We start from the raw sequence: 22,369 nt of genomic DNA on the forward strand, positions 1-22,369 counted from the left end.
ATACGGAGTCTAGTTCCCTGACCAGGGATCAAACCCCGGCCCCTGCATTGGGAGTGTGGAGTCTTAGCACTGGGCCACCAGGGAAGTCCTGTCTCAGAGCCTTAGCAAGCTGACTGTTTGCCTTGTGAGTGTCTAAGGCATGCCACGTGCAGTATTTCCAAAAAGGATCTAACACAGGGCACTCCTGCGTTAGGTGATAGATTTTACTTACCGCCAAGTTTTCATTACATGAGTATTATGTGGGTGCTTTCTCCTTGTCAACAACCCCAGTCCATCTTCCTGGAGGGAAAGGCCACGTGGAAAGAGAGGGCCTGCGGGAGAAGCCAAGTGCCAAAGGCCTGTGGTGCCCATCCTGAGAGTGGGGCCGTCCTAACCCTGCAGCCCAGCCCAGCGAGTGCAGCCCCCAAGAGAGCCAGCTGGTTCTAGTGGGACAGAGACCCAGCGAATCGCAAGTTTTGTGTCAAGCCACTAAGTTTTGGGGTGATGTGTTATGCAGCCGCAGATAACTAATACTCGCCTATCCTATCCCCAGTGTCAGTCTGCTCCACTTGCAAGGAAAAAAACCTCAAAATGTGTTCATATCATTACTTTGTTTTTAATAGTGCCATCAACTATCTTTTTTTTTTTTTGCAATCCCTTTTAGCTTTTTGAGTAGTTTCTGAGCTTTATAAACATAGATCCACACTCCATGTATTGTAGTGAGAATGGAATTGTGGAAAACTCACCCAGTGAAATATTACAGCGTGAAGTAAACATTGCCACACACAATACCAAGGAAGGATGAAGCTTGGAGGCACAGTTATTGTATTGAAAACATCACCTTGCAGAAAACTAAAATACGGATCATTCATCTTTTTATATGGTTCTTGGCCATTTCTTCTTGAGTTTCTGCTACATTTCTTTTATCCATTTTTCTTTGGGATTGTCTTTTTCTTCTTAATTTGTTGGAATTCTTTATAAATTTTAAGAAGTGTCCCCCAAGATTGGAGTACTAGAAATTACTTGAATCTTGAGAAACATTTCTAAAGATAGAGTTTAAAATGACCAAACCAAACCAACCAATAAAAAAACACTCTGGAAGATATTGGAAAAAAGAACAAATAAAATTAACGTGTTACACCACCTCTTTAACTTCTTAGCTGAAAATCCCAAGACTCAGAGACCCAGTAGAAATTTGCCAGGAAGAGGCTATTTACATAAATCTACAATGTACAGAGGTCCTATTTCATATTTTCTTTCTACCAAAAGGAAATGCATCATTAAACTTGAGATATGACCCCCTTTTAAACATTTGCTGGATAGACCAATGAATTACTGTTCTTTCCAGTAGTGAATTTATATAGCACTAAGGAAAGATAAACTCCTTTAACCCCTGTAGAGTCACATTTCTTTCGCTTGGGTCACTTGATAGGGCCATTATAGACTCAGATGACGCGCGGGACTCTGTTTAATATCTGGCAATTTTCTTGTGCCTCTTCACTTATTAAAAGAATGTATCCATTAGCAGTCATTAGTACATTCTGTCAAGATGGGAGCTAAATTCTCCTTAACGGCTTAAGAGAATGCTTTTTCAAGAGAAATAATGGACTTAATTGCTCAGTGAAATAGTTATTGCTTTCTTTGTCATAACCTCTCCCTCCTCCCCGCAGTGGAATCAGACACTGCTTACCCCGGTCAAAGATCCAGGCTGTTTCCTCGCTACCCTGTGAGTCAGCCCTTGCTCCAGCCTATGGCCTCTCTGGTGGCAGGCTGCTGTCCCCAGGAATAAGCCGAGTTCCTCACCCATCACAGGGAGGGGCCAAGGCCTGGAGAAAGAGGAATAAGGCACTCACTGAGCAAGCAGCTTCGTTTGGAGGGACTCTGTTTTAGCAACAAGCCGCATAACATGTTAGAGAAATGATCACCTATCCTGGGACTCCACACTGACTTTAATCTCCTTTTTGACCTTTCATTTGAAACATATGCTCTGTGGAAAATGTGGTTCACAGGAGGGAGCTTGTAGGAGTGTGCGTGTGTGTGTGTGTGATTAAAAAGAGTTTTCTGTGTCACTTATTTATATGAAACCTTAAAGTTTATATAGTGAAAAGCTTCTACCTCTTAAATACGATATCTCTCTCCAGGCTTTGTCTTATTCTTACTCCTTTCCTCACAGGTCAGTCCACCCTCAGGGACATTTATAATTGGCACCCACATCAGCTAAAACATCTTCAGGTGAAAATAATAAAATACTAACTCACAGAGACAAGAGACATTTAATAAACGTAAGTGTCACAAGAAGTCTGCTACTGCTGCTGTTGCTAAGTCTCTTCAGTCGTGTCCGACTCTGTGGGACCCCATAGACGGCAGCCCACCAGGCTCCCCCGTCCCTGGGATTCTCCTGGCAAGCATAAGAAGTCTAGATGTTGGCAAATCCAGACTTTGTTCAGCAGATCAACCAGGGCACCAGCACCCGAAGTTCTTACTGTCTTTCTGCTTTGTCACCCTCAGAGTGTCAGCCACACCCTTCAAGGTGCTGCTCCAACAGTTTCCATTCTCTCCTGGGAGGTCACTATCAGGAAGGAAGGAGATGAAGGCAGAACAGCCCTTCTCCTCACGGAGAAAATCCTTCCCAGGAATCCATGAGTCTCACTGGCTAGAGTTGGATCGTGTGGCTCACCCCTGGGCCAATCAGAGGCAAGTGAGGTACCATGTCTGGACTCAGGCCGATCATGATTTTTCTTCTCGATCTGGGCCCTGGCAACCAAACACAGGCAGGATTCTACTCAGAAAGGAGGAGGAAGAGCTGTTGAGGGGGAGACAGCTCCCAGATCCTTATTTCCAGCCCTGACAGTTCTGTCATCTGATTGCACCTTTCCAGCCGTCTGGACTACCTACTTCAATGTTCTGTTGCCTCAAACACAGTCTGTCAGGGGAAATTCCTTTTCCCGTCTAATAGGTGGCTCCTTTTTCTGCATTTCTCAACTTTTCCAGTGGTAGTTTCATCCATCCATCCATCATGGAGGTTGCAACCCTGAGAGTCATGTATTTTTTTAACTTTTTTTGTTTTAAGAGCTGAAGTTCCAGTACTTTGGCCACCTGATGCTAAGGGTCAACTCACTGGAAAAGATCCTGATGCGGGGAAAGACTGAAGGCAAAAGGAGAAGGGGATGGCAGAGGGTGAGATGGCTAGAGAGCATCACCGACTTGATGGACACGAATTTGAGCAAACTCTGGGAGATCATGAAGGACAGAGGAGCCTGGTGTGCTGCAGTCCATGGGTTTGCAGGGTCAGACATGACTTAGCAACTGAACGACAACAGCTTATTTATTTATTTGGCTCTGCTGCTTGGCATGTGGAATATTAGTTCCCCAACCAGGGACTGAACCCATGCCCCCTGCAGGACTGCCAGGGAAGTCCCCAGCATCATTTCTGATGCCCTCTCGGTCTGGACTGCCTTATCCAGTTGGTCTCCAGAGCAGTAGAATCTTCATCCCATGCTGGCTCACCACCCCCACCATCTCCACCACCTGTCAGTCACCTGTTCCGGATGCGCATGGACCACCTCATTTCACCCGCAATGGGCGCCAGCCTCCAGGGCCATGTGCTCTGCAAGCAGACCCACCTTCCTAAAAAAAAGCCTGCAGCCCTCATCCCTCCTGGTCTAGAATGAGGCTCCCGTGTTCCTACAGGAGGAAAACCCATAGTACTTAGTTTAGGTTTTAAGATCGTCTAAACACTATCTTTTAAAAAGGATTCCCCATTATTTTCTGCTCCAGCCACACTAGTTGAGTCATTGTTCCCTGAAGTATGTTTTAATGCCTTCCCATTACGACACCATTCGCCAAGATAAGACCTTTCTGCTTTCTCTCTCTTTTCTGAATCCTACCTGGTCAACTCCTGTCTCACTGCTGAAATCTCCTTAAAATATCCTAGGCTTCAGTGAACATTTTCTCCTCTGAAATCCTACCTGCTAGTGGAAATATGAGTCAATTTTTAAGAAGAAATTTCAGGATTAAATAATTAGGCAAGAATAATTCTCTTATGGCCATATTACCAGTGCTTTGTAATATGCCATAATAATGCTTACATGGTAAATAATGATACAATACCCATTGTTCAATATTGAAGAAATTTTTAAAAAATATTCCATTCTGATTATTAAACTTCAGAAAGTTTGGAATTTTTTCAAAAGATTAAAGTATTAGTACTATAAAACAAGACTGCATCAGATTCTTCAAAAGGCTTCCAGTGAATCTATGCAATTTGATGTCATCTATCAGTGGAAAGACCATTCATTCATTCATTCACAGTCAGAAGATTGCAATTTTATTGCCTGACAACTGTCACCAGAATTCTTGGCAGGAGAACTCTCTATATTTAGGAAAATATCTTGACAAATTGCTTGAGGATAGAGGGTGAGATTCAGAAAGAATCTGACGACACTGTGTGTATCCGACACCACGCTCATGTCCAGGGAAGTGGAGGATTTAGCCTCCTCACCATTTCCTCAAAAAGAAATGCCAAGCCATTTAAAGAAAAATGGCAACGTTACCAAGACAGAGCATTATGTAGAAAATCAGAAGACACACAGAACTCTTTTCTGTTCACATAGTTTACAAGAACTATAGCAAAAGAGCAGAGGCCTCGAAATTGCTCCCAAACTTAGGTGAAGGCGGCCCTGGTACTAAGTCACCCACAGAGCTTCTCTGAAGGAGTTTGTGCAGGTGTGGCTTTTGGTGGGTATCTAGGATTGTTCTATTTACTCTGGCTGTGCCACTTAAGGCTTTGTCAGAACTCTCTGAACTTATCTCTTCCTTTGGGACATAGAAGTGGGAAGCCAACGCCACACCCAAGCCTGCCTGTGTTTTATTTTCTAGATGCACATACACACTTATGTTTCTTTTCCAGAAGACTGAGTTCTCATTTCTCAATTCACGTTTCTTTGGTAACATTGCCTACATTTGTAGTGATGCTTTTGGTTGCAAGTAAAAGAAAACTGCTTTTCAATCAGCTTATACCCTAAAGGAGACTGATGTGTTCATGTAGCTGAAACAGTCCAGATGCTGGGTGGCCATCAGGTCTGGTTCCACAAGTCCCCAATCTGCTTCTCTGTGATTTCCTTGTCCCCTGCCTCTTTTGTGGGCTGATTGCACACTCAGGCTGACAGCAAGGTGACTGGTGCATTTCCTGACCTTGCAGCCTGGCCACAACAACGTCCATTAGAAGAATCATCTCATCCAGCAGCTCCACTCTTAAGATCAGAAACCCTCCTGACCAGAAACCCCTACCAAACCTTCCATTTCATCTCACTGGTCAGAATTTGGTCACATGACCACTTCTAAACCAATCTCCTTGGCCTGAGGAATGCCACATGCTGATTATCTAAGATCTAGATTCTGAAACTAATCTCTGGGGCAAGGGGGCAGGATTACTCATGGACCAATCAAACCCCCGTGCAACTGCAGGTGGAGTTAGCTTCTGTAAACCTCGGGCAGGTGGGGGGGGGTGGGGGCAGAGTATCTTTGAGCAAAAAAAACAAGGGTGCTCCCAGAACGAGGTGAGAGGGAACGGACGCTGAATCGGCATCTTCAGAGTTTGTTCTGTACAAAACTGTAGAATGCCCACTTCAGCCTGGGGATCTGAACCGGATACGGCGGCGTCTGGTAACCAAAGGCCCGAATGTTCACAGAGTTCAAGTCTGCTAGATCTTTATCTAACAACGTCTAAAAATGTCCACACGGAAATGAGAAACATGTAAATAATTGCAGCTCTGTGGGTGACTGTACCGCAGCATACGTGAAGCCAGTTGTTCCCACTCCACATGGGAGACTAATCAGCTTAATTACACGGCAAAAAACAACTCAGGAACCAAAACTGCCCCAGGGTTTCATCAGAGGCAAATAATAGAAGCTGACAAATACACTTTTTCCAAACAGAAAAAATAGGTAAAATCTTGGAAAGGACCTATCAGCAGTGAAGTGGTCTTTAATTGCTTTCTTTAAAAGGAGCTGGTAAATACACTCTTTTCAGATAGAAAAATAGATGAAATGTTGTAAAAAAAAGTCAGAGACGGCAGTTTTTAATTGCTAATCATTAGTATCCATTTTTCTTCCTCCACCAAGCTTACATTCAGAATTTTCTTAATGCTTTCAAAAGTCTGTCGGTTCTGTGGCAGTGGTGGGCAGCCTGTGAATCCCTTCCTGCTTTAAGCTCAAATTGACTTGGAAGTACAGTTGACCCATTCTTCCAACAAAACAGCTATTGAGGGCCTCTGAGGTACCAGGCTGCCCTGTGCCCGTCGCATCATCACGTGGTCAGCCAGCTGCCTCCCTCCCCTGTCAGAGGAAGGGGGCTCCTTGGAAGCCATCATCTGATGTCCCCTGTGACATTAGGCCTTCTTCTGAGCTGCCTTGACCCTTCCTCTGATGTCTGTTCAGATGGGTCACTGACTTATTGGGCTCCCCCTGCCAAGAAAGAGCTGCATAGAGTGCGATGTGGGAAGGGAAGACAGAAATCACTAACAGAGCTCTCACTCCAGAGACCCTGGCAGCCTTCCTGGAGATGGAGCTCCACCAGGAAAGAAAGCAGGACACACACAGATCGGAGAGCTGGAAACCTGAGACCCAGAGGGTAGGCAGGACAGGAGGGAAATGTGTCTTTCAATCCCAGGTTAACTCGGAATGCATCTGGGATGAGAACAGCTCCTGCTGCTAAGTTGCTTCAGTCATGTCCGACTCTATGCGACCCCATAGACGGCAGCCCACCAGGCTCCCCCGTCCCTGGGATTCTCCAGGCAAGAACACTGGAGTGGGTTGCCATTTCCTTCTCCAATGCATGAAAGGGAAAAGGGAAAGTGAAGTTGCTCAGTCGTGTCGGACTCTTCGCGACCCCATGGACTGTAGCCCACCAGGCTCCTCCGTCCCTGGGATTCTCCAGGCAAGAGTACTGGAGAAGGGAGGCTGCACCAATAGAGAACAATGGGAATGAATGAGGGGAGTAAAGGCTCTGGAAATTAGAGACAAAAGTAGGCCTGGTGAGCAAATGAAAGGGCAAATAGCCTGCGTCTCAAAAGCAGGGGTGTGATGTATATGTGTGTGTGATTGTGTGTGTGTGTGTGTGTGCCTATTACTGTGTATCTGTGTGTGCGTAAGAATGAAGTTACACTCAGTGCTCTGTGTAGTCTAAGTAGGAAGCAAATCCCAAAAAAGAGATGGTGGTGGTGGTGTAGTTGCTAAGTTGTGTCTGACTCTTGCAACCCCGTGGACTATAGCCCTCCAGGCTCCTCTGTCCATGGGATTCTCCAGGCAACAATACGGGAGTGGGAGCCATTTCCTTCTCCAGGGGATCTTCCCAACCCAGGGATCGAACCCAGGTCTCCTGCATTGCAGGCGGATTCGTTACCGACTGAGCTACAAGGGAAGCCGCCCACAAAAAAAAGGGGGGGCTGGATATATGTGAACATAAAGCTGATTCACTTTACTGTACAGCAGAAAGTAACACAACATTGTAAAACAACTATACTGCGAGAAAAATTAATTTAAAAGCAGAATGAAGTTCCAAAGCTCACCCCTTAACAGAGACAAGATCGACAGGATCTGACCACACGTGCCTCTGCAGAAAATTGGAAATGGTCCACACAGGTTTTCCACCCGAGGTTTTCCAATCCTTTTGGACATAAAGTCCTCTATTCTGATGGCAAAAATAACTGGCCACCTGTCCTCTTCTGCTGTTTATCAATATCTGTGGATTGGGAACACATGTGATACCCGCGGAGCCCCCACTGCACTCACGGGCCTTTGTGGAGCTAAGGTAAGAGAGGGCTGCTTACGCGGACCTCTTCGGCAATGGTGCTCCTTCTCAGGGTGGCCTCAGCCCCAGAGCAGGACAGATGGCCCATGGAAGAGAGCTGGGGCTGGTGCTCAGTCCTCGAGTGAGTCCCTCAGGTGGGCACCTTGGCAAGAGGAGAGCAGATGCCCCCATTCTGAGGCCCCGAGGACCGAAAAGCGCTGAGGGCTCAGGAAGACCTCATCATGAGATGGTGTTTGGGTCACAACACCAGCGTTCAGGTGCATCTGAAAAATAGTCATCCTGTGCTTCACAGACAAAGCTTTGGGCACCGAAAAGGATTCGGATACTTCTTGCCATGACTGCCCCTCCCCAAGGCTCTGCGGTCCACAGCAGGGGGTTCAGACCACCCCAACTTCTGTCTAAGGGCCACCAGGGGCATTAATCAGGGGGGCACCCCACACTCAGTTCACAGCTGCAGACCAAGAGGGCGAACCGGAGAGAGAAGGAAGGCAGACTTAGCACTTTGCCCCAGCAAACAGATCACAGGACTTCGTGCTAAATGAATCCCTTCACATTTTGTTCACACATTTTTGTGTGTCTGTGGAAAACATGCCAACACATGAATAATCTTAACATAAAATTCTGAGTTATTACTATCCTTTAACTATAGCCATGAGTTAACTTATTCACTCAAGCATTCCAGCATAACCAAAACGTACCACTTTAAAAGCTACCTGGAGGTATTGTTTTCCACGCAAAGGGCACAGATTCCATAGACGAGCACTCCAACTTTGTCCCGTCACTCCCACATCCAGCCAGGCCCTGGGGTCAAGGAAATAGGAAAATAAGTCTTGATATCTGTTACCTGTTCTCTTGAGCCTTCACGATACTTTGTCACAAGGCCTTTTATACTGTATAAGGTATTCATTTTAAGGCTTTTATTAAACCACAAATCATAAACCGCAGAAGAATTTTTGAGAGTTAAGAGGAAGTTTTGTTTTCACAATAAACTTACGAGTTAACAGAGCGAGTATTATATCTTTGCCTGCTGAATAGATTGAGGATAGAGGGACAGAGATGATACTCTCAAAGTATTAGGGGAACGAGTCCGTGAAAAGGTACCTCCGCTGCATGAAGCCGCTTTATACAGGGCGAGTCTCATTCACAAGTACTGGAGTTCTCACCTTTTTAGTTGAAGACAGCTTCCTGCGGCGTCCAGTAGACTTCACCTCGCAGCCGTCCTATACGTAACAGTTTGCACCTGCTAAGCCCCGACTCCCCAGCCACCCCTCCCCACCCCCTCCCCATGGCAACCGCCGGAATGTGCTCTGTGTCTGTGAGTCTGTTCCCGCCTCACGCAACAGCCCCCTTGTGTCGTATTTTAGATTCCCCACATGAGTAATATCATATGATATTTGTCTTTCTATGACTTACTTCGCATAGTATGATGATAAAGAATGAGTAATGCCACTGCAGCTGATTTCCAGCTCTGAATGCAGACTTGGGAAGAGATGTATCAATAGCACAAAATTATTTGCTGTTTGTACCATAAAACGTAGTAGAATAACTGGGAAGTGAAGGATTTTGAGCTTTTGTTGAAACTGTTTTTGAATATAATTTATTTAATTGTGAGTGTATATAATTTGATTTTTAATAATTTGTTATTGTTCAGTCACTAGGTAGTGTCTGATTCTTTGTGACCCCATGGACTGCAGCACACCAGGCTTCCTTGTCCTTCACTATCTCCCAGAGTTTGCTCAAACTCATGTCCATTGAGTCGATGATGCCATCCAACCATCTCATCCTCTATTGTCTCCTTCTCCTCCTGCCTTCAATCTTTCCCAGCATCAGGGTCTTTTCCAGTGAGTCAGTTCTTTGCATCAGGTGGCCAAAGTATTGGAGCTTCAGCTTTAGTATCAGTCCTTCCAATGGTTGATTTCCTTTAGGATTGACTGGCTTGATCTCCTTGTAGTCCAAGGGACTCTCAAGAGTCTTTTCAGCACCACAGTTCAAAAGCATCAATTCTTTGGTGCTTCACCTTCTTCATGGTCCAACTCTCACAACCATGACTACTGGAAAAACCATAGCTTTGACAGACCTTTGTCGGCAAAGTAATGTCTTTGCTTTTTAATATGCTGTCTAGGTTAGTCAAAGCTTTTCTTCCGAGGAGCAAGCATCTTTTTAATTTCATGGCTGCAGTTACCATCTGCAGTGATTTTGGAGCCCAAAATAATAGTCTGTCACTGTTTCCTTTTTTTCCCCAACTATTTGCCATGAAGTGATAGGACTGGCTGCCATGATCTTAGTTTTCTGAATGTTGAGTTTTAAGCCAAATTCATTTTCCTCTTTCACTTTCATCAAAAGGCTCTTTAGCTTCTCTTCACTTTCTGCCATTAAAGTGGTATCATCTGCATATCTGAGGTTGTTGATATTTCTCCCAGAACTCTTGATTCCAGCTTGTGCTTCATCCAGCCTGGCAATCTGCAAGATGTAATCTGCATGTAAGTTAAATAAGCAGGAGACAACATACACGTCTTTACATACTCCTTTCCCAACTTGGAACCAGTCTGTTGTTCTATGTCCAGTTCTAACTGTTGCTTCTTGACCTGCATACAGGTTTCTCAGGAGGCAGATAAGGTGGTCTGGAAAATTCTCTTTAAGAATCTTCCACAATTTATTGTGATCCATACAGTCAAAGGCGTTAGCATAGTCAATGAAGCAGAAGTAGATGTTTTTCTGGAATTCTCTTGCTTTTTTATGATCCAGTGGATGTTGGCAGTTTGATCTCTGGTTCCACTGCCTGAAGTCCAGTGCCCACTCCGGACTTAGATGATGTGAAATAAATTGCTCTTGTTATTTTGAGTAAGCCCGTTTGACTCTGTTTTCTGTGACTTTCATTGGAAAGAGTTCTGTCTAAAAGGCCAAACAAAAGTCCCTATAGCAATTCAGCAGCACACCTAGAAACCAGGCCTGTTTTTACTAACATCTAGTATTTAACTCGGAGAAGGCAATGGCACCCCACTCCAGTGCTCTTGCCTGGAAAATCCCATGGATGGAGGAGCCTGGTAGGCTGCAGTCCATGAGGTCACTAAGAGTCGGACACGACTGAGCGAATTCACTTTCACTTTCCTCTGCCTTTTATAAATCCAGCTTGAACATCTGGAAGTTCTCAGTTCACGTACTGTTGAAGCCTAGCTTGAAGAATTTTGAGCATTACCTTGCTAACATGTGAAATGAGTGCAACTGTGCAGTAGTTTGAATTTTCTTTGACATTGGCCTTCTTTGGGACTGGAATGAAAACCGATCTTTTCCAGTCCTGTGGCCACTGCTGAGTTTTTCCAAATTTGCTGGCATACTGAATGCATCTTTTAGGATTTAAAATATATCACCTGGAATTCCATCACCTCCACTAGCTTTGTTCGTAGTGATGCTTTCTAAGACCCACTTGACTTCACACTCCAGGATGTCTGGTTCTGGGTCTGTGACAACACTATTGTAGTTACCTGGGCCATTAAGACCTTTTTTTGTACAATTCTTCTGTGTATTCTTGTCACCTCTTCTTAATCTCTTCTGCTTCTGTTAGGAACTTACTAATTCTGTCCTTTATTATACCCATCTTTGCATTAAATGTTCCCTCTTATCTCTTACTCTGAAGAGAGATCTCTGGTCTTTCCCAGTCTATTGTTTTCCTCTATTTCTTTGCATTGTTCACTTAAGAAGTCTCAGTTCACTGGGTTTACCAAATTCCTGAAAATATAACAACTGTCTCTCACCAATCTGTGGGAACCAACACTGCATGTCACTGACCCAAGCTCTCCTTTCAAGTTCTTTGAAATTTAAAACAAAATAAAATATTATCCCCTACCCAGGGCACATAACTAGTTGTAGGCCTTAATAGCCCTCTCCCAAACCAACACACACATTTTGAGAATTTTTAGATTGTGCACGTGAAGACATAGCCATCTGTGGCTAAACTCAAAGTCCTCGAGCCAGTGGGACAAGGATTGTTGATACAGTTAAGGTATAAGGTGACTGAACATTGTTCATACAAACTTCCTGAAGCACAGAACAAAGAAAATCCATCCTCCTGTTGCAGAGAAAGGGAGTATTTTTTGGTCTGGATTATTCAGCTTGGCTATTGACCAAATTCAACCAAATAATTACACAAGTCTTTATTTTATTATTATTATTATTTTTTGGCCAGTCCTACATTGGCCAAAGTTTTAGGTTTGGGACATGAAATACTGGCACTGGGAAAGATAGTAAACAGTCAAGCTCAGCTCATCATTTTACAGGTGAGGAAACTGAGCAGGCCCAAGTCTAGACTAAGGCAAAGTAGACAGGAGGGCTGCAGAATTTAAGGAGGCATATATTCTAAGTTTGGGGTAAGTGTACACAATCCTGAGCAACCTCCTCAAATGTTGTGCCCTAACACCTAACTTGCCTCACCCTTGATCTGGTCCAGAAACTGATGCCCAGAAAGGCCTAGTTCACCTGCCTAGTTGTAATCAGAGCTGGAACTAGCACAGATCCTATAACCCCTGATCTGGCACCTGCCCCCATACGGCAGGTTGCCTCCAGATTTGTCTGCCCTTCCAAGAAAAGACCCTCAAAGCTAAGCAGGAAGTTTTCTGCACAGCTGGGCCAGTGGTTCTCAGTCTTGGTGGCAAACCAGATTTCCTGAGGGAGTTTTAAACAGTCTGATTCCTGGGTCTCCATCTCTGAGACTATTTTATTTTATTGGCCATGCCACATAGCACATGAGATCTCAGTGTCTGAACCAGGGCTCAAACCCATGTCCCTGCAGTGGAAGTACAGAGTCTTAACCACTGGACCACCGAGGAAGTCCCATGTCTGAGATTTTAAATCAACTGTTCAGGAATGAGTCCTGGAAATATTTTTGCTTATTTACTTTTAAAGCTCCTCTATGATTATTATATGCATCCAAGGTTGAGGACCCTGCATAATAACAGTAACAATAACAGTAATAACTTTGCTTGTAGAAGACCATGTTAGCCAAAGAGAAGGTTGTGTTTATACCAGGATGTTCATATATCAGTGTTCATGTCTTTTTCCATTATTATTGTTAAGTCAGTGTATTCTCTGCATCCATAAAGAACCATTCTGTTGTTTTTTTTTTTTTAATAAATAGAAATAAAATGAGAAGGGAACACTTTAGCCTGGATTAAGACCCTGGGCAGGAATTGCTCCTGGCAACAGGACCTTAAGAGTGTGGCAAGGTGATCACCCCATCCTGTTGGACTTCACTCTTACCGGGGAAAAATGCTTGTTAGGCAAAGCAATATGTAACTAAGGGAAAGGTGTAGTGTCCTTAAGAAGGCAAGCCAACAAACTATTTTTAAGTACTTGGAAAATTATTTTGAATTGAATCATTTGACCAAATGATGGCTTTCCTCATTTACAGATCACTCTTCCTATTGATGGAAACACAGAAGCTCCTCCAAGGCACAGAGCGGCTTTACCTTTTACATCACTGTTAACCAGGGATTAGAGAGTAAGTGTTCTGCACTTAGTCAAAAACATTCTAAAATATAGGCTTTTCCACAACATAGCATGCCCAGAAATCCCTATATTACTCAAGAGAAATGTAACCTCTATCAATCAAGTTGTAGTAGTAATTACTTGATTTTATGCATTTGTCAAAAATTATAGAACTGTATGCTAAAAATGAGGAATTTCACCATAAGAAAATAATATCTTATAATTTAACTAATTAAATATCTATATAGATATAATATATAATATTATATAATCTATGTAAATATCTATATAGATATAATATATAATATTATATAATCTATGTAAATATCTATATAGATATAATATATAATATTATATAATCTATGTAAACATCTATATAGATATAATATATAATATTATATAATCTATGTAAATATCTATATAGATATAATATATAATATTATATAATCTATGTAAATATCTATATAGATATAATATATAATATTATATAATCTGTGTAAATATCTATAATAAATGTCTATGCATGCATGCATGCTAAGTCACTTCAGTCGTGTCTGACTCTGTGTGACCCTATAGACAGCAGCCCACCAGCTCCTCTGTCCACAGGATTCTCTAGGCAAGAATACTGGAGTGGGTTGCCATTTCCTTCTCCAATAAATATCTATAGATACTATGGTATCCATAAAAAAAGCTGAGTGCTGAAGAATTGATGCTTTTGCACCGTGGTGTTGGAGAAGACTCTTGAAAGTCCCTTCGACTGCAAGGAGATCAAGCCAGTCAATCCTAAAGGAGATCAGTCCTGCATAGTCATTGGAAGGACTGATGTTGAAGCTGAAACTCCAATACTTTGGGCACCTGATGCGAAGAGCTGACTCATTGGAAAAGACCCTGATGCTGGGAAAGATTGAAGGCAGGAGGAGAAGGGGACGACAGAGGATGGGATGGTTGGATGGTATCACTAACTCTATGGGCATGAGTTTGAGTAAACTCCGGGAGTTGGTGATGGACAGGGAGGCCTGGCGTGCTATAGTCCATGGGGTCTCAAAAAGTTGGACATGACTGAGCAACTGAACTGAGCTGAAATTATATCTTAATTTTTAAAAAATGGACACAGAGATGGGTGCAGACATTGAATATATGCTTGCTAAGGAAAAGAAGACAAGGAAATTTTCTTCTTCATGTTACTAAATTAGAAATTTTTCTCAAAACAACTAAATTAGTCTCAGCTATTAAAATAGCTCTTCTGAAGGCACTGTGTGTATTGCAGCTCAGCATTGGCTCCGCTCTGAAATCCTGCTGCCTGCATCTGTGGGTGCATCTCTTCAAAGCACAAGCCATTCATCTTTGAGAACCAACAAAATTTAATAAAGGCATACCTGTGCTTTCTTTATGCTTCACAGATAGTGGGTTTTTGTTTTGTATTTTTTTTTTTAAACAAATTGAAAGTCTGTGGCAACCCTGCCCAGAGAAAATCTACTGACTGGCTCCATTTTTCCAATAGCTTTTGCTCACTTGATGTCTCTGTGTCATATTTTGGCAATTCTGGTGATATTTCAAAGTTTTTCATTATTATTATGTTGGTGATCTGTGATCAGCTATCTCTGATGTTACCTGTCATTGTTGTGGGGCACCACAGTGCATGCCCTTGTCAGGTAATGAACTTGACCCATAAATGGTGAGCGTGTTCTGACTGCTCTCCCTCCCTTTCTTCAGGCCTCTTGGTTCCCTGAGACACGACAAGATTGAAATGAGGCCAATTAATAGTCTTATGGTGACTCTAAGTGTTCAAGTGAAAGGAAGAGTCACACAGCTCTCACTCTGAATCAAAAGCTGGAAATGATTAAGCTCAGTGAGGAAGGCATGTCAACAGCCCAGGCAGGCCACCAGCTAGGTCTGCTGTGCCAAACAGTTAGCCAAGATGCGAATGAATGCAAAGGGGACTCTTGAAGGAAATGAAAAGTGCTGTTCCAGTAAACCAGTGATAAGAAAGCAAAACAGCCTTATTACTGATATGGAGAAAAGTTTGAGTGGTCCAAATAGAAGATCAAATCCCTTAAGCCACCAATTCCCTTAAGATTCCAGAGACATTAATCAGGGAATTCCACCAATTCCCTGATCTAGAGCAGGACCCCAACTCTCTTCAATTCTGGGGAGGCCGAGAGAGGCAAGGAGGCTGCAGAAGAGAAGTTCAAAGTTTAAAGTTCGCAGAGGTTGGTTCACAAGGTTTAAGGAGAGAAGCTCTGTAACATAGATGTGCAAAGTGAAGTAACAAGTGTGTTTTGTAAAAGCTGCAGCAAGTTATCAAGAAGATCTGGCTAAGATGCCATTAGCTACGCTAAACAGCATAGTTTCAATGTCAATGAAACAGCCTTCTACTGGATGAAGATGCCTCCCAGGACTTTCATAGCTAGAGAGGAGAAGTCAATGCCTGGCTTCAAAGCTTCAAAGAATAGGCTGACTTTCTTGCTAGAGGCTAAAGTTGAAGCCAATGTTTATTTACCATTCCTAAAATCCTGGGGCCTTAATAATTATGCTAAACCTACTCTGTTTTCTGTAAATGAAACAAAGCTGGGATGACAGCACATCTATTTACAACATGATTTACTGAATATGTCAACTCCATTACTGAGATCAGAGGAAAAGATTCCTTTCAAAACATGACTGTTCATTGACAATGCACCTGGTCACCCAATGGCTTTGAGGGACAAATACCATGAGATTCAAGCTGTTTCCACACTTGCCAACACCATATCCATTCTGTAGCCCACGAACCAAGGAGCAATTTTGACTTTCAAGCCTTATTATTTAAGAAATACATTTCATAAAGCTATAGCTACCATAAAGAGTGATCCCTCTGAAGGATCTGGGCAAAGTCAATTGAAAACTTGCTGGAAACGATTCACCATTCTAGATGCCATGAAGAACACTCATGATTCATGGGACTAGGTCAAAATACCAACATTAACAGAAGTTTAGAAGTTGATTCCAGCCCTCATGGGAGACTTTAATGAGTTAAAGGTTTCAGTGGAAGAAACAACTGCAGATGTGGTAGAAACAGCAGGAGAGCTAGCATTAGAAGTGGGGCCTGAAGATGTGACTGAACTGCTCAGTCTCATGATTACATCTGAATGGATGAGGAGTTGCTTCTTATGGATAAGCAGAGAAAGTGGATTCTTGAGATGAAACCTACTCCTGGTAAAGATGCCGTGATGCTTGTTGAAATCACAATGGACTTGGAGTAATGCATAACTTAGTTGACAAAGCAGTGGCAGAGTTTGAGAAGAGCGACTCCAATTTTGAAAGAAGTTCTCTAAATACACGGGTACAATGCTATCAAACAGCATCTCATACTACAGAGAAGTCATTCATGAAAGGAAGAGTCAGCTGATGTGGCAAAATTTATTGTTGTTTAATTGTTGTCTAAGAAATTGCCACAGCCACTCCAGCTGTCAGCAAGCACCACCCTGATCAGTTAACAGCCACTGAGGCCAGATCCTCCACCAGCAAAAAGATTACAACTCTCTGAAAGCTCAGATGATGGTTAGCGTTTTTCAGCAATAAAATACTTTTAAATTAAGGCATGTACATTTTTTAAGAGATAATGCGGTTGCACACTTAAAATGCTACAATATAGTGTTAAGATAACTCTTATATGTACTGGGAAACAAAAAAAATTTGTGTGACTCACTTTATTGGAATATTCACTTTATTGCAGTGGTCTGGAACTGAATCTACAATGTCTCTGTGGTATGTCTTTATTAGACATCATGATATCATGTGGTAGAATAAATAGCCTGTGAATTGAAATGCAACAGTATGGCATATGCCAAACACTGTAATATGCATGAAATTTCTATGAGGTAAATGAAATGAGTTTTAAAATGTTCTCAACAGGATTGATCTGGCTGCTATGTTGAGATTAGATTGCAGGTGATGGGATGGGGATGAACAGTTGGGGTGGGAGACTTATTAGGGGGCTATTGAAATATCCAGGTGAGAGATGATGATGGCTAAGTCCATAGAAAAGATAGTGGAGGAGCTAAGACGTGGTTACATGTGGAGTGTTTTGAAGGTAGAGTCCACAATCTTGGCCAATTGATTGTATCTGGGGGATGAAAAAAAGAGAGAACTCAAGAATGCCTTATAGGTTTTGAGCCCCTGAACAACTAGAAGGCTAGAGTTGTGTTGCCTGGGACAGGGGGATGAAGGAGAAACCAGTTGTAGAGGACAGAAGGTCAGAGGTTCAGCGTGGTGAGCTGACTTACCTACTAGCTATCTGGTAGGGTTTTCAAATAGGCAACTGGATAAAGGAGACTGGAGTTTAGAGGCGGGGTCAAAGCTGGAAAGGTGTGATCGACAGCCATGACACTGGATAAATCACCACTGAGGAGGGCAGGTAGGGAAGAGAAGGGGTCCAGGGACTGGGACCTGGGATGCTGTGACATTGGAGGTTATGAAGAGAAGCCGGTAAATAAGTCTAAGGAAGCGCCGCGAGCAAGGCGGGAGGAGAACCAGGAGAGAGCCGCGTCCTGGAGCCGACGGAGGAGAGTGTATCCCGAAGGGGAAACAGCCACTGTGGCAGAGAGCCTCAGAGGTCAAACCAGCAGCCTCCCAGGCTTCAGGCCAGGAGCTTGGCACTTTGCCTGTCTCCATCTCTGCCCACTTCTCATCACACTCCCCCGGAATCAGCTCCCTTGTCCGTGTTGAGCTTCTTCTCTTGGTCCCGTCAGGATTTGCAGGGCCCAGCATCTGCTCTAATAAACAAAAAGTGGATGAGGGACTCCGGGGGCTAAGAATCCACCTGCCAATTCAGGGGACGCTGATTTGATCCCTGGTCCGAGAAGATTCCACACGCCCCGGGTCAACTAAGCCCGTGCAGCACAGCTCCTGAGCACCCTAGAGCCTGTGCCCCGCAGCAAGGGGGCCACCGCAGTGAGAAGCCGCGCAGCACAAGGAAGAGGAGCCCTATTCACCCGAACCGGAGGCAGCCCGCAGGCAGCGACGCAGACGCCGCAACCGAGAAGAAACGAATGAAAAACGTGAAACGAGGAGTGAGTCCGTGAGCGGTTAGGCGTGGGGCTGGACCTCAGAGAAGCTGACAGGCCTTCATCCCTGGTCCCCAAGGAGTGTGTGTTCTTTTCAAGTGCCACAAGGAAACTGTGAAGGAAATGGCAACCCACTCCGTGTTCTTGCCTGGAGAATCCCAGGGACGGCGGAGCCTGGTGGGCTGCCGTCTATGGGGTCGCACAGAGTCGGACACGACTGAAGCGGCTTGGCAGCAGCAGCAGCCACAAGTCAGGGGTGAGCTGGAGCCACTTGTATTGGCTCATATGAACTGGTAATTGCTATAATTTCAGGAATTCTGAGAGCTAGCTGTTAAACACAGCCATAATTAAAAATCAAATTATTGGGGCAGGGAGGGATAAATCAGGAGTTTGGGATTCACAGATACGCGCTACTATATGTATAAAATAGATGAACAACGAGGACCTACCGAATAGCACAGGAAACTATATTCAGGGTCCTGTACCAAACCACAATGATGGAAAAGAATACATAGCTGAATCACTGTGTTGCACACCTGAAACTAACACAACATTGTAAATCAACTACGTGTGAAAGTGTGAAAGGCGCTCAGTCGTGTCCGACTCTTTGCGACCCGTGGACTATACAGTCCATGGAATAGCCTTTCCCTTCTCCAGGGGATCTTCCCAACACAGGGATCAAACCCAGGTCTCCCGCATTGCAGGTGAATTCTTTACCAGCTGAGCCACCAGGGAAGCCCAAGAATACTGGAGTGGGTAGCCTATCCCTTCTCCAGGGCATCTTCCTGACCCAGGAATTGAACCGGGGTCTCCTGCATTGCAGGGAGATTCTTTACCATCTGAGCTATCAGGGAAGCCCAACTATATACTTCAATTAAATTCAATCAACTATACTTCAATTAAAAACCAAATTATATAAATTTATATCTAAATATATTTTTTAAAAAATACTCAAAATTTCCAATTATTTTGCTACGTTTCACTATTATCTATGCTCCTGAGTTCATTTATATCTATGGTATCTGAATGATGGAAACCCTCTGAAGTGGTGTGTCCATCTCTCCCCAAGACCACATCCAGTGATGTCAAGCTGGTGACTTGAAATAGACTGTGTGAAAGTATCTACACAACAGAAATTAGCAATTTCTACAGATCAGGGCACCCCTCCCCCCGAACCCCCTGCCAACCGCCCTGCCCTGTGTGTTGTTATATGTCTGCCAAGTGGCTCTATTTCCCACAAAGCCCTCCAGGAAGCAGCCTTTCTTCAGTGGGGGTGGGGGTGGGGGGAAATCACTGAATTGTGCAGAAAGCAGGATTTCCTCCTCCCAGTCTCTAACGCTCACTTGTGTAAATTCCAGGTGGACAAAACCACCAGAGGCTTCACTAGATTTCCCCTTCTCTCCCACCGGCGGTTTGCGGGTGTGCAGACAGCTGATGTTCAATGCCATCAATCAAATGGGCTTTGACACCACTGCTGATGACTTACCCCCAAGCACCACCCTGCAGCCTCTTCCACTGGGTTCTTCTGAGGGAACGTTTAGATTTATGAAAATCGCTCATTATTATTTAACTGGGTCAGCAGCTGAGCTGGTTATGAAACGGGTGTCCGGATCGGAAATGTGAGTCTCAGCTGCCAGACTTGAAAGAATCTTTTTAGGAAAACATACGTGGCGAATGTGGAGAGGAGTGGGATTATTCCCTTTGAATGAAAGCTGCGACTCCAGCCAGATTCTTCTCCAGGGCCCGTTCCGCTCCTGGATGACGCAATCCCTCTTACCACTGGAGTGCGTTATGCTCTCTTTAAAGACTCGAGCTAATGGAATGCTGAGGAAATCAATCCCTCCTTACTATGCTGGCCTGCTGTTTGGTAAATGGAAAGCAAATTCTTTCTTTTTCTAAGTAGGCAGGAATAACTGCTGGGGGATACCTTGATTATACCTTCCACATGTCCTGAATGAGTGTCCACACGTCATATCTATGCTTAACATACATTTAATTCAAAAAGGCCAACATCCACATCCACTCACAACTCAGTGGGGACTCTGAGGGACAACTATTAAGGGTCTCTACCCCTCTCCTCTGAAGAAGGCACATATCATCATGTAGTGCTTTTTGAAGCGATGTTCAAATGACATCTAACATCCATAATAATATTTAGCATTTAGTGAGCATTTGCCATGTGTCAGGTATCATGCTTTTTCACAGCCTCATAAGGTAGATTGTCATTTTATCCCCATTTTACTATCGAGCAAACTAGGGTAGACAAAGAGACCAAGTTCGCTGTAAGGAGCAGAGTCTGAACTTAAACCCAGTTCTTTTTGACTCCAGACCTAGGGCCATGAAACACATCGTTTTGTGCCAATGGTCAAGCCTCAGAACCAAATGAAAACTCTGGGCAGTTTCGGCCTTAAAAGGGCTTTCCCCTGGGGCTTAGCGGTAAACAATCTGCCTGCAAAGCAGGAGACGCAGGAGTTGCGGGTTCCATCCCTGGGTCTGGAAGATCCCCTGGAGGAGGAAATGGTAACCCACTCAGTGTCCTTGCTGGGAAAATCCCATGGACAGAGGAGCCAGGCAGGTCCATGGGGTCACTAAGAGTTGGACATAACTGAAGCGACTGAGCACGCGTGCATGCACACACACTAACAGCGAGAATATATTGTCTTACAAGATGGTAATGAGGCCCTGGTGTTGAAGGCATTCAAGGAGAAATGCAAAGAACACTTAGCAGGGTAGGCTTCCCAGGGCAGCTGGCCTCTTGTTCAGGGAAGAATGACTAATCAAATCTGCTGCTTCCTAGAGCTGAGTGCTCACGAGGGAAACAGAACACATATTCTGGTCAGAAAGCAAGCATTCTACAAAGTCAGATTAGAGATGAAGGGCGAAAATGCAATAGCTGACCACATCATGAGGAAACACTTGTTTCAAGTCCATCCAGCAGACTAGGCCTCTTCTAGGAATACTGACCTTCTCTCCACGGGACTGTTTACGGAAAAGCCGATGAGCACAGAGTTCCTTTGGCCTCCAGCCTTGTCCAGGACATCACCTGGATATCCCACCTGTAATTTTGCCCCAATTTCCTGAGCCCTTCTCCGAACCTAGTTCATCCTCACACCTGAGTTATCAACACCACCACTGAAACCAATCTTTTTATTCTCTTGCCTGATGTCGGTTCCATTCATCCAAAGTCAAGGTGCCAGCAGGGCCATGCTCCCTCAGAAAGCTCTGGAGAAGAACTGGCTTCCTTCTCATTTCCAGCCTCTGAAGCTTCGTTCTCTGCATGCCTTGGCTCATGATTCCCTCCTCCACCTCCAAAGGCAGCAGTAAAGGGCCTTGTTTCCTCATCAAACTTTCTGCTGCTTTTAAATCCCTCCTTCAGGACACCTGTGGTTGCACTTAGGGCCCACCACAGGATAATACGGGATAATCTCCCCATCTCACGGGCTTTCCTGGTGGCTCAGATGGTAAAGAATCTGCCTGCTATGTGGGAGGCCTGGGTTCGACCCCTGGGTTGGGAAGATCCCTGGAAAAGGAAATGGCAGCCCACTCCAGTGTTCTTGCCTGGAGAATTCCATGGACAGAGGAGCTTGGAGGGCTACAGTCCATGGGGTCACAAAGAGTCAGACATGACTGATCAACTAACACTTTCTCTCCCCATCTCAAGATACCACTTAATCACATCTGTAAGTCATTTCTATCCTATGCAGTAACATTCACAGTCTCCAGGAATCAAGACCTGGATATCTTTGGGGGTCATTATTCAACCAGCCACATCTGCCTTGACCCACTTACCTCTCTTTCAAGTCCCAGCTCGATGGTCATCTCTTCGGGAATCTTGCCCTGACACTGTCAGGGAGGTGGGATTGGTGCCCCTTTTAAATTCTGCGGCAATTTTGTCCAGGTCTTTATGTTAGCCTGTCGCCCTGTTATGCTGTAATTCACTCACTGAGTGCCTGCTGTGTGCCAGGCACTGTTTTTATAGCCATAAACAGACAGGACACAGAGCCCTGCCCTTGTCGAGTTTCTATTCCAATGAGAGCGGATGGTCAATTTTTTT

The 22,369-nt window shown here is 44.3% G+C and overlaps 2 long non-coding RNA genes across 4 annotated transcripts; both read right to left on the reverse strand.

Moving 5' to 3' along the window:
- Positions 1-210: 210 nt before the first annotated feature.
- Positions 211-9,083, reverse strand: LOC147378864 (uncharacterized). Of its 3 annotated transcripts, XR_015162040.1 has the most exons (4): positions 8,953-9,083; positions 8,503-8,590; positions 1,670-1,805; positions 211-311 (listed from the first exon to the last, which is right to left on the reverse strand). It is a non-coding gene; the product is annotated as an uncharacterized LOC147378864 (long non-coding RNA). The 3 variants fall into 3 exon arrangements; XR_015162044.1 differs by lacking the exons at positions 211-311; positions 1,670-1,805 and adding an exon at positions 2,238-2,733; XR_015162034.1 differs by lacking the exons at positions 211-311; positions 1,670-1,805 and adding an exon at positions 5,950-6,444.
- A 7,875-nt stretch (positions 9,084-16,958) lies between these two features.
- LOC147378865 (uncharacterized) lies at positions 16,959-21,778 on the reverse strand. Its single transcript, XR_015162082.1, has 3 exons — positions 21,280-21,778; positions 20,981-21,114; positions 16,959-18,024 (listed from the first exon to the last, which is right to left on the reverse strand). It is a non-coding gene; the product is annotated as an uncharacterized LOC147378865 (long non-coding RNA).
- Positions 21,779-22,369: the final 591 nt, after the last annotated feature.

Source organism: Bos grunniens, chromosome 1 (assembly GCF_055505025.1).
Source record: "Bos grunniens cultivar Pamir isolate PY7600 chromosome 1, Bosgru_T2T1.0, whole genome shotgun sequence".
NCBI classification, from domain to species: Eukaryota; Metazoa; Chordata; class Mammalia; order Artiodactyla; family Bovidae; genus Bos; species Bos grunniens.